Below are 13,120 nucleotides of genomic sequence, written 5' to 3' on the forward strand. Positions count from 1 at the left end.
GGAGAGAGGCATTTGAACTGTGGAAGATCTGTCCGCGGAGAAGTACTCGGTTTGGGAAGAATACAAGTACAAATATGTACAGCACAAATAGAAGGTTTGGCCTGAATACATTTGCACTGATGTAAATTTGTGGTAATGCGATTAATTTGTGTGCAATTTTTTACTTATTTTTGTTTCAACTTTTACTTTATTTTGTTTGATTGCTGAGCAAATGAAATAAAAAGAAACCTGAGGTGGAGTAAAGTAAAAGTGTAAAACCCAAAATAAAATTAAACCAGAATTCGTATTCTTTTCATATACAATCCCATGTGTTTGTATTAGTGCAAATAGAATTGCAGTGCAATCAAGTAAAATCTTTTAGCCTATGATTGGTTGCAGTGCAGTTTTATTTGCTCTACTATAAATGCTTGAGAATGCAAATTCTAGTTTATTTTATTATTCAGGACTTATTTTACTTCATTTGTACAACAAAACAAAATAAAATAAACTTTGAAATTAAAAAAAAAAAAAAAAAAAAACATAACTTGCACCAAAATCATTTGCACTATCATCGTTTTGCATCAATGCAAATAAATTCGCATTGCAACCAAATATGACATTAGAGATTAGAAATAGAACTAGCATAGTAGCACGGGCAATGAAACCCTGAAAATTGAGATATAGGCAAAAAAAATAAAAAATAGAGGAAATATCAAAAGTAATGTAATGATGCACAATAAAAAATAACAATTATAATAAATTTATCCAAAAAATCATCTACGTTACTTCTGTTTATATTAATGTTTTCGATAGAGAAAGTAATATAAGTTCAACTAACTAAATTGTTATTTGATAAATAATAGTTAATTAAGTTGTCATTTCTAAAGTACATATATTTATTCTTTTTCGTTTTCTATTTTTAGCTAATAACTCTCGATTATTGCGTTCACTTTTATCTAATATAATGAATATATAATTATTAGAAATGTGTTGAAGTTGTTTCATTTTTGTAATTTTGTATGTAATCTATTTTCATATAAAATTATTTTATTTATGATCGTAATAATAAGAGGTGGTTTTGGTAATTACAATATCTTATGTGTGTTGAACATTACTCATCTTTATTGCACCTAAGAATGTCGCTTTTTCACCCCGACTTCCCCAACCCTGTGAGGTTGAGGATGGAGATTGGAAATTTTTCCTTTATTTTAAGCAAATATATTTTCCAACAAAAGAAAATAATTAAAAAGTTTAATGGATTTGGGTCCCTAATGGAGAACTTGTCTTTGCTATGTATCGAGGATGGAGGGTAACTTTTATCGTCGATAAGGATTGTGGTTGAGGATGGGGACTTGTTTCAAAGTTAGGGAGGGGAATAGGGAATATGACCCTTGCCCTGAACCTACCTAGTTGCAAATAAATTAAAAAGTTAATGGTCAAGATTGAAATAATTACATCTTATAAACTAAGACTAGTAAAATCACACGGAAATTATTAAAATGATCATTTTAGATATAGTAGTAATCTCACAAAACATATTAAAGTATAAAATCATTTTTCCTTAAACATATAAAGGGTTCCCATATTAAAATTAAAATGGTTTTTGAGAAAAAAAATGAGTATTTTAAATTTTGTATGGGAGGAGAGAGAGAGATCAAGTACATGTAGTAGATGGTCAATTTTTAGAAAAAAAAATGTAAGAGATATTAAATTTTTTTATGAGAGGGATGGGGAGAGTCAAGTATCATGTGATGGTTCTGGCCATGGAATGTCTGACTCGAATGATCCAAAAAGTTTAACATAAAAGTCAGCTTCAAGGAATACAAATTTCCTCTAGAGCTCCCTCTATTTCTCACCTCCTTTATGTTGATGATAAGTCATCGAGAGGAGTTAGATAATCTCAAAATTATCCTTGATAACTTCCAACAAAGTTCATAACAATTAATTAATCTGGAACAATCTGGAATCTATTTTAGCAAAAGCACTCATCCTCGTCACCAAATAATGATTAGGAGACAACTTCAAATGAAAAACCTTCATGATAATTCTAAATACTTAGGGCTTCCTTTAATTCGGGGTATAAATAAACACAATCAACTCTCTTTCCTTCTGTATAATCTTAGAAATAAACATAATGCTTGGAAAGCTTCATCCACCAGTCAAGCAGGTAAAAGAATTCTTATTCAATATGTGCTTCATTCCATTCATAATCATACTATGATCGTAGCACAACTACCTCAAAAAACCATTTATGCCATGGATCGTATTGTTAAAAATTTATGGTGGAAAAAAAATCAAATTACAATCCTCATCCTTATCACTGGTGTTCCTAAACTAAACTAACCTTACGTAAAACTCATGGAGGACTAGGATTTAGATAAATAAAATTAGTTAACCTAGTTTTTCTCAAAAAGCTTGCTTGGCGTTACCTTAATGAATAACATAAATGGTGGATTCAGATTTGAAAATCTAAATATATCCATTTGAATGAATTTTTTCCTCGGCTCATTCCACAAACCAGTTCTTATTTTTGGAAATCCACTGATCCTAAAATTTAAACCCTTTTTCATGAGGTTGGTTTCATTGTTTTAGTAAACTCCACCAGTCCAATTTCCCGAGTACATTAGATCCAACATAATAACTCTTTTCAAATGATCCATTGTCCTATTATTGTAGAGATCCTAAATTATACTTTTACTGATCTTATACAGAATGATGATTGGAATGCCCCCTTAATCCAATCCTTATTTGATGTTGTTAAAGGATCATACATACTCCAAACTACTATATTTCTCAGGTAAATTTTAAACTTTAGTTGTTTATAACACTTTAACACATGATACCTTGCCTCATTTGAATGACCATATAAAGTCCTGTATTAAATGGATATGGCGCCTTTCATGCCCCCCTTGGTATCAACTCTTAGTACGGCGTGTCATAAGTAATTATCTCCCATTCAAAATTATAACTCAATCAAGATCAATATCAAACTTGTGTCTTTTGTCAAACCAATCCAAAATCCATCAATCACTTGCTCCTATAATGTTCTTTTCCTCAATCTATACTTTTGCTTCTCCTTGTAACATTATTTTAAACACTTCTTCTTATCTTAACTGGATTGAATGCATAATTGATCTTGAACAAAAAATCCCAATAAATATGATTTTTGGAAAATTCTGAATTGGTATGCCATTGCTTTATACCATATTTGGTTTGCGAAAAATGAAAAGAGTTTTTAAGGATTATGGTCTCTCCAATATTTGGATTATTTGGAAAACTAATTTTATCTTTAATCAAATTGAATATTGGATAATTCAACAAATTCTACTCCAAATCCAATATTTCCTCAACAATTATGTTTACATATTAATCTTAATACTGATTGTATCATCTTTACAGATGCAGAAAAAATTACTCAATCATATTTCTCTTATGGAGTTATTATTCTAAATACTCAATTGGAGTGTCTACAAGTTGTAGGAGGAAGAAAATGTTTGAGATAAGTAGAAGAAGCATGATCTTTTGCAATATTCCAAGGAATATCTCATGCTCACCAAATTGAGAAATCCAATATGTTAATTTGCTTAGGTTCTCAGATAGTTGGAATACTCTGGGACTTCTCATATCAACTACCAACCTTTTTCCTTTCTTTAACTCTCTCAAGTTTGTAGCTATCAACGAAAAATATAATGTTACTGCGCGTGAACTAGCAAAATGGAGTAAACACATTTTGGAGGAACATATTTTATTATCTCATTATCCTTATTTTCTTCCCTCTGTACAAAACTATGTATTTTGTTCTCCTGAGTAATATAGTTTGTTTTATCCTTCAAAAAAAGGTATCATGAGATGGTTTTCCAAAAAAAAAAAGTATTAAAATATATTAACAAGTTTATGAGAGATAATGCCATCATTTTTGTAAATATACTATAAAATATAATAAAATAAACGAAGTTAATATTTAATTAGATTTGCCTTTGCGTTGCCAAGCTAACACCAAACAAAAAAACGTAAGAGAGAGAAAGAGAGAAAGAGGGTCATTGTTTACCTTTATTTTTAATTATTGTGTTTTTTAGGATATAGGGACAATGAGGACGATCGGAAGTGGTAGTGGGGTGAATGGAATATACCTTTTGGATACACTTTATAGTTATCAAAATCACTATGTGAGCATCAATAGTAATGCATACGGAAAAATTGTGAGTTAGGTTGTGCTATGGCATAATTATTTATGGTATTTATCTTTTGGTTATCTTCATTTTTTGTTTCATAAGTTGTTTAAGTCAGTCGAGATGTTTGATATGGAGTGTGAAAGTTGTCACTTCGTAAAACATTGTAGACATTCATTTTCTCTAATTAATAAAAAAGTGTTTCAACTATTGACAATGTTCATATTGATAATTGGGGCCCTACTTTATTCCCTTCATGGGTGGATGTCGATATTTCCTTTTGTTTATAGATGATTACACATGATTCTCTTGGTTTTATCTGTTGCGTTGACACAATGAAGTGCATTCTTTAATTTAACAGTTTCATTAGATGATTCTTGCACGGTTTAGAATGAAAACTGAGATATTTAGATCAAATAATGCCAAAGAGAACAATTCCCCTCCACTAGAAGTAAAACTTGAAGTTAAACAAGAAAGACAATGCCAAATATTGTTTTAAGAAAGATTTAGCAAATTATCCATTGGATTATATGTTTGTTCATCATAGTGGTGATATTCTCCTCAATAAAATGGAGTAGCATAAACAAATAATCGACATATTCTTGGAGTGGCTAAGAATATCATGATATGTGCTTAATTTCCAATTCATTCTTGTCGTGATGTTGTGCACCTAATTAGCGACATGTCTTTATTTTGGGTTTAAAACACCATTTGTCATTCTCTTTTATGATGGTAAGTTGTTTTATAATTATTTAAGAGTTTGGGGGTGTATATTTTGTTCGCATACTTGGTCCTTGCAATGTTAATCTTGATCCTAATTCCAATAAATGTGTCTTCTTTGGGTACACTACAAAACAGAAAGGGGCATTATTGTTATGATCCAATGTCAAATAGTCGGTATGTTACCATGAATGCTACTATATTTGAATCCAATAATTTTTTCTCTACTATTGTTTTCTCAAGGGGAGTGTTTTAGGGGTAAGTGTCTTGCTCCTATGTGTCATGTTCCTACTTCATCCTCTCCATTACTGGCTTAAAATGCTCTAACTCTTGTTTTTGTGTTTATTTTGTTGTGTATTGCTCCACTTTTTTTTAGATGTTAGCATAGGAGGGTTGATTTTGATGCCACTTCCATCTGATCCCTTCAAAGTTTAAAATTCACCAAACACAAATACATGCATGCCTCTTGCTATTGATACTTATATTCCTTGTGTTGATCACGTCCATACAATCACCGACGATCTTCTCATTGCACTTTGCAAGGCCTTACACCCTAACAAATTAAAACTCTACAATACAAATGCTCAATGCCAAAAGACCATGTGCCCTCATGAGCTCTGACTCTATAGTACAAAGGCTTCGTGCCTCATACAAGTGCAGCTCTGCAAGTTCGATACCCAATATTCCAATGCAATTAGTGCCTATTACTCAAAACAATATCCAATTCGACAAATCATATCAAAGTTTCATACCAAAAGATGATGAGAAAGTTCAATGTTCCAAGCAAACACTTAAATCAAGTATAAAAGCAATACAACACTCATACATGCCTAGCAGCCAAAGAATAATTGATTTGAAAAACGTTGTGGTCATGCACATATAGCCCAACTCCATTATAAAAGTTCAAGTCCAGAAAACCTCATGACCTTGCACACATGAATTTTACTATAAACATTAAAGTTTTAAGAGCCACATGCACCACACACAAACCTCATTCCTAGAGGCCCTATTCATAGGTGACCTTGCTAACACAACCTCGTGATCCGATGATATGGTGAATTCAGACAAAACAATCACCTACATAGACCCTACAATGTCATAGATTTCGTAACTTTAGCAAAATTGTATCATTTTTTTAGAATTAAAACCACTACACACAAACCTTGTCGCATGAAATGACTTTATAATAAAAGAAACACGTACACCGTCACAATATAGTTACATATGATAATACAAATACAATATAGGGAGAATGACCAATCAGCCTAGATCAGAATTTTATAGCCCCATAGTACAGGAGGAATGCATCTTGACCGTGAATTGATGCCAAATTCATGGGCAGGATGTGGTTTATAGGGGGTGGGGGAGGGCTAGTAGTAGGGGGGCTGGAATTCATAATTCCGCATCGGGTGTATCCCTACTTCTTCATACAATTTATAGGAGAATAAATTACAACATTTACATATACAATTTATAAAATATATATACAAAAACAGATGAGGTCACTCCAACTTTGATCATTGAAGGCTCTTGTAATGCTTTTCAAATATATCATGCTTTGTGCCCAACATATTGGTCACATCAAGGATCACCCCAACCTCCACCACCATAATCTGAGGCATTTTTCGTAGACAAGGCTTCAAACTATTCATCAAGACCTCTAGATGATGATTTATGGCTTCACTTATGCCCTAAGCCTCTTGTCACTTATTGAGCTAAAACTGTTCATTGCTAATACTCGAGATCACAAATATATACACAATTATCTCTACTAAGTTATTAACAAAGAAGTCAATTGCAAGCAAACTATTCCTTTAATGCCTAACATGTAGAGCGGGTATAGATAGCCTTAATGGCAAAGTGCTAAGCAAACAAGGGATGGCAATGGGGTAGATTCAGCAAGGGTTTTGTAAATTTTAGACCTTATCCACTTCCTTAAACCTCCCAATCCGTACCCGCCCAAAACCCATAGTGGGTTGGATTTTGAGAATCCAAACCCTCCCTACACATGAACATGCAAAACCCTCCCCACATTCAAGGGTAGGGACAGGTTGGGTTAGAGCCCACATCTAATTTGCTATTATTTTTTGTTATATATAAGCAATAAATAAGTAAAATAAAACAAACAAACAACAAATTTTACAATTATTTGACTAAGATGTGTAAAAAACACATTAAACAACAAATTTTACAATAAAATTCAACATCTAATACATAAAATTTGCATGCTCTCCAACAATATGTAGGTTGGGTTTAGTCTAATACCATACCTAGGGGTGTACAATCACTCGGTTCGGTTAGAATTAAGGACTTAACCGACTATTTAGTTTTATCATTTTCTCCAATTGAATCGAACTAAACAAGAGCTTAAAACTGAACCGACCCTAACCGAATTCAGTTCATTTTGGTTCGGTTGGGCCCTAATTCCACATAAATGATAAACATTCAATAACTAATTAATAATTAATAAATAATAAATATAAATTAAAAGTTAAAATGGCCCCAAAGCCCAATAGTTTTAATTAATTATCTATTATAATTAAAATTTATAATAGGCCCAAAGCCCTATGCTAATAGGGAATTGTTGAATTGGCCATTATTCACAAACAATATTAAAGATTAATGAACAATTAATAATTAATTTAGGTTTTAATTAACTATTATTAATTAAAAGTTAGAATGGGCTAAAGCCCAAGGGAGAATTGTCAAATTGGTCATTGGGAAAGATAATAATTAGTTAGTATAAAGTACTAAATGAAATATTTAATATTTAATATACTTAATTAATAAAAGCATTAGTTTGATTTTTTGTTCGGTTTAGTTTAGTTGAAAATCCCAACCAAACTAAATCAAAATTGATAACTAATTAAAAAAAAAAACCCAAACCGAACCAATGCCTGAATTAATTGAATTGAACTAGTTTATTTGGTTTGTTTTGATTCAATTTTTTGGTTATCAACTGAATTTGAACACCCTTAACTGTACCCTACTTGTATCCTTACAGGTTGTAGAATCATAGAACTTGCCCCACCCAAAACTTGTCCTTAAAGCAAAATAATAATAATTATTATTATTAACAACAACAACAACAACAGTAATAATAATAAGTGTGTCAAGGCGGGTACCCACCAAGTAGGTTAAAAATTGTCATCCCTAGCAAACTATACTCATCGTTAGTTTACCAATTTGAACACAAGGGTGGATCTTCAACCCTAAAAGTTTATTCACTTTAGCCACAAAATTGCAATGAATGGAATAATTGCAATAGAATTATTCACGATAAACATCACCACAATCTTTCAATGGAACCTCCATCACACCCATCCCCTATGCTTTTCCAACCTTTCCAACACCAAATGAGCAACATCATTTTCTTGGAAGACCTCATCTGTAACATTAATAGTTTTGGGCATAATAGCCAGGGGTTTTCAACTGTCAAGAGCCACTATGTCATAAACGACCTCACTAAGAAAAGAATCTCTAACACCAACCTTAAAGCTATGTTTGGTTTGAAGGAAAAGGTAGGGGAAAGGAATGGAAAGACAGGGAAACCAATACAAGATTTGTAAAGGTCTCCCTACCTTTCATTTCCTTTCCCTACATTTTCCTTCAAACCAAACACAGCCTAAATGAAAAAAGAATCCAAGATGTCAATAACATTGACATGGTCATTTACCTTATTTTCGAAAATCTCAAACGTCGACTCAATATCTAGATCTTTTATGGTAGTTTTTGCCTCTATGACCTTGCCATCTACAATATTTGTATTATTAGAAACCTTGCCCTTATTACCCTCATCATGACCAGCAATATTGCATCCAATAATTTTATTTCCCAATAGCCTAGCTAATTGCACTTGTGCCAGTCAATACATGGGACATTATTTTGTACATCCATCACAATGACTTTATTTTCTACATCAGTAGCCTTATCATTCAAGTAGGCTTTATTCTCAACTCCATCTATGGAAGACCCAATATATATAGTGTCAGTAGGACCAGGGGCAAAGCAATAATTTTTGGCCAAAACCTAAAGTGGATTTGGAGTGGGGGGAAATGAATATTGATGGGCCATAGAGGGGGGGGGGGGCAATTAGGGTGGGGACTAAGGGAAAAGGGGTAAAGAAAGTGCATTACAAGTGGTTTTTTTTTTTGGACCATAGGAGGGGCCATGGCTCCCCTAGGAGCCCTAGCTCTGCCCCTGAGTATAGGGTTGTCAATGGGTCGGTCTGACTTGACGACCCCGATGGACCTGAACCGATTGAGTTGGTTGTAGTTATAGGATTCTAGAATCGACAGGTCAGTTCTGGGTCATGATATAGTGTCCCGATTATTATCAGTTCAAAACCAAATACATATAATATATATGATGTATAATAATATATATAATATTTAATATATTATAATTTGGTCCATTGGGTCAGGCCCGAATGTCCCAAGAACCGATCGGTTTGTTATGGGTCTAAAAATTACATACCCTAATGGGTCTGGATCGGTTCTAGTTCTAGCTTGTCATGACCCATAGCCGATTCGTTGGCAACCCTACATTGGTAGGACCTCCCTCTTTTACTTCCTCTCTGTACATCATTGGCATAAGATCTAATAACATCTCCCCTCTCTTGTGCATGCTTAGAGTGTGAGCCCGCAACCCCCAACCCTCAATCACCAATTAAGATTCCACCTTGCTCGTAAGTTCATTGGCCTTGTTCCCACCTACATGCAGAAAATACTCATTTAGTCTAAAGGAATAAGGGGTGCTCAAACCATATGCTACAACTCTAGTATTCTTAAAATGCGCCCTAACTCAAATTCATTCATGGCTAGAAAACCAAGACAAGTGGTATCCCCATATACTCCATATACTCTCATCTCGAGAGTGAGGGGCTCACTTATGCCTTGTAGCAGCCTACCTAACCCTTAACCATGCTTATAACCTTTTAACTACACTATATGAACAACTCGGCCTCAACAAAAAATTTCCTTATCATTTTCTTTTAGATCAATGATACATTGACACCATGAGCCAAAGTTGCCATAAATTCTTGTACATCTCTTAAAGCTTTATTATAAATTGAGAAATCAATAAGAGGTGAGTCTATACCAATTGCTTAAAGAAAGAGTCACATTCGTATAAACATTCTTGACAACCTTATCACCATCACCGGAAATAGCCTCACCAATAGAAGGTAAAGCACCAACAATATCGTAGTTCAAAGATTGCTTTACAACCTTGTTGGCTCGCTTCAAGTCAACCACAAAATGGGATTCGCAGTCTTACAAGGAGACATTGTTGGATCATCAATCGTACTTTTAGTAGGCAATCCTATAGGAACTACAAGCGCCACATTGCCAACAACAGTAACATTATAGAGTTGACTATTAAGTTCCCCTATCTTCTCCTTAGTTTGACAACAACAAACATAGAATTATAATGAAATAACAAAATATCATTAAAATAAAACACAAAAACCCCCAACATCTATACCATATGGATTTCTTTCCGTGCAACGGTCTCCACAAGATTCTCGAGCATAGAACTTGCAAAAAAAAAAAAGACAATGTGTCCTCTATGATAAAAACTTTGGATTCAACCATCTTAACCTACGACATATAGAAGATGACATTTATTGAGCCTCGCATAAGAATATCTAAACAACTAAGAGAAATAATACAGACATTGAAGTAAATACCTTAGGTTGAGAGGATCTGCTAACAGTCATAGCATGCCACTTTGAAGCAAAGTCAATTTTACTAGAAGAACACCTAACAATTCACCTTTCTCAAGTGCGGAACAAATTTATCCATTGTTTAGAAACTTGGGCTAGACTGGCCGAATGGATTGGATAGACTGTGACTTGGCCCTTTGGCCAGTTTGGTCATATATTGAAAACCATGGTTCATAAAAAAATTAATTGACTAGCCAAATTAACCAAAAAACCAATGAACTGATCCCGATTTTAGGAATTGCTTGAGTCGTAACATCAATAAAAACTTCAAAATGTGATGACAATACTTGAACCAATACCCTTTACTTATATGTATTTTCTTGTAACCATTAACTTGTATCTTTATTTTCATTTATTTATGCTCGTTTAACATACTCATTATTTGATACACGTGTATTTAAATAAATGTGAGTTAAGAGACTTGAACATTGGTCATTTATTTTAAAAACTTAAAGCAAACTATTTATCCATCACATGCAAGTATAATAAAATTTGTAAACTATATTATATGTTTTATTTATATGACCTATAAATATAAATATAAATGTATACACTATATCATCACAATATGGCCTATAGTTTGACCATAGCTGAACCACTTATCCATGAACCTCTCCATTTTTCATTTATATGCCCAATATGGTTCTTTGAACATTTGACTTAACTATAATGGTCCCCTTCCCTCTTATTATAAACAATAAAAGTGAGTGCAATAATAGCAATAGGGCACCTCCTTGAATGTTAATGCCTTCTGTTTTCCACAGGCCTTGTCCCTATTGGCCTCGCAACACTTATTAAAGAGGAAACTTCACTTTGCACCTTAAGAGAGCTATGCTTAATGATTAAAATTTCATAACATATTGTGGTATATTGGTTAATATGTATCATATCAGTGACCCCCCAATACACCCCTATAGTAAGTGTTTCAAGGTTTGACCTACTTTAGAGGGTAAACAAACCTTAAGGTGATCCCTTAATCGGTTTGAAAAAAAAACATAAAAGCACACAACGGTATATCAGCCCTTACCTATATTTAAAACCTTGGTTCTACTCTCCCATTAAATTCTTGGTCTCATCTTAAAAAATTATCACTTTCCTGGTGTCTTCTTGCGTGAAGCTTATTGGGAGAAGGCTTCTTGCTTTCCTGTGAAACCTCCATCATCATTTTCTTTTCTTTATTGTTATAAGGAATCCTAACCAGTTGGAGAACAATTGCCCCCATTAGAATGGGTTGAAGTTAACTTTTGTCATTCTGCCACCTAAGCCACCTGGTACACTTTAAAATTGTAAAAAACAAGATGGTAATCCGCATTACAACCTTGAGATGGGGAAAGTAGTAGAATATGGGAAAAGCTTTTTTCAACTTTAAAATGATAGTTTGTATTGCAACTTCAAAATCTTCATGAGAAACTAGAGGTAGCATGTCAAGACCAAGCTGGCGGTACATACGATCAAGTTGATAATGAATGAAAGTCTATAGGTGAGGACTTTTGTCTTAGGAAAATGAACAACAGAGGGGAAGCAACACGACAATCTCAAAATTGGTAGCCTCCTTACTCATTTAAATGTATTCAGTATCCTTAGCCAATTCAACACCAAAACTTATTGGATTACATTATGCCACAACAATCTTGTACAGGTGGGAAACAAATGATGAATAGTTATCAATCAACTTTAATAGAGCCTCGACAGTGAATAGTTTATTATTTTTCACAATTTACCCTATGACATTAACTATGGTACATGTTCACTATGATATTCTAGCCCTTGACTCAAGTGATGGAGAAATCTCACATGTTCACTAGAAAATGATGGGTACATGTTCTAGCTCAAGGAAAGTGTTCACATCTATGTACATAAACATACAACATGTTTTTACATAACATGAAGAAGAACCATGAAAATTCAAAATTGTAAAATCAACAACCACATTATTAACAAAAAAAATACGAAATGGTGGAAAAGATTCACTATAGGCTATGGCTACATCAATCTGATAGAGATTGCACATGACACCATCTTTTATAGAACCAAGAAAAATAAACTTTGAAAGAATAATCAAAACAAAATGGGAAAGGAAACATCCCTGACAATATTGAATTTTTGGGCGTTCTTGAAGAAATGGTTTGTCCAACTAATAAAAGACCACTTCCTATGACAACTAGTATGGGACATGCTTCCCTTCAACTTCTCATCTTCATGCATAATGGAATCATAAACAGCCTTGATGTGATCTTTTAAGTAGGATTGGATATTGGATAGGTATGACTGATACTAGGGAGGCTGGTAAGAGTACAAGCATCCTCTAATGTAATAGAAACACCCCCGATTGGTGATAAAAGTGTGGTTGTGATAAGACTATCAAGAAACCAATACATTCATAAACCCCACCTTCTTGTTGCTCCAAGAGGCAGACATATTGTCAACAACCTATAGAAACCTAGTATTCTGAAGCCTCCCCACAAAAATATGGTGTGCAAATCCACACCAATCCCCAAATTTTTTGCAACAACTCTCATATGAGTGC

This window comes from Nelumbo nucifera, chromosome 6 (assembly GCF_055504915.1).
Source record: "Nelumbo nucifera cultivar China Antique chromosome 6, China Antique-T2T, whole genome shotgun sequence".
In the NCBI taxonomy this organism is placed as follows: Eukaryota; Viridiplantae; Streptophyta; class Magnoliopsida; order Proteales; family Nelumbonaceae; genus Nelumbo; species Nelumbo nucifera.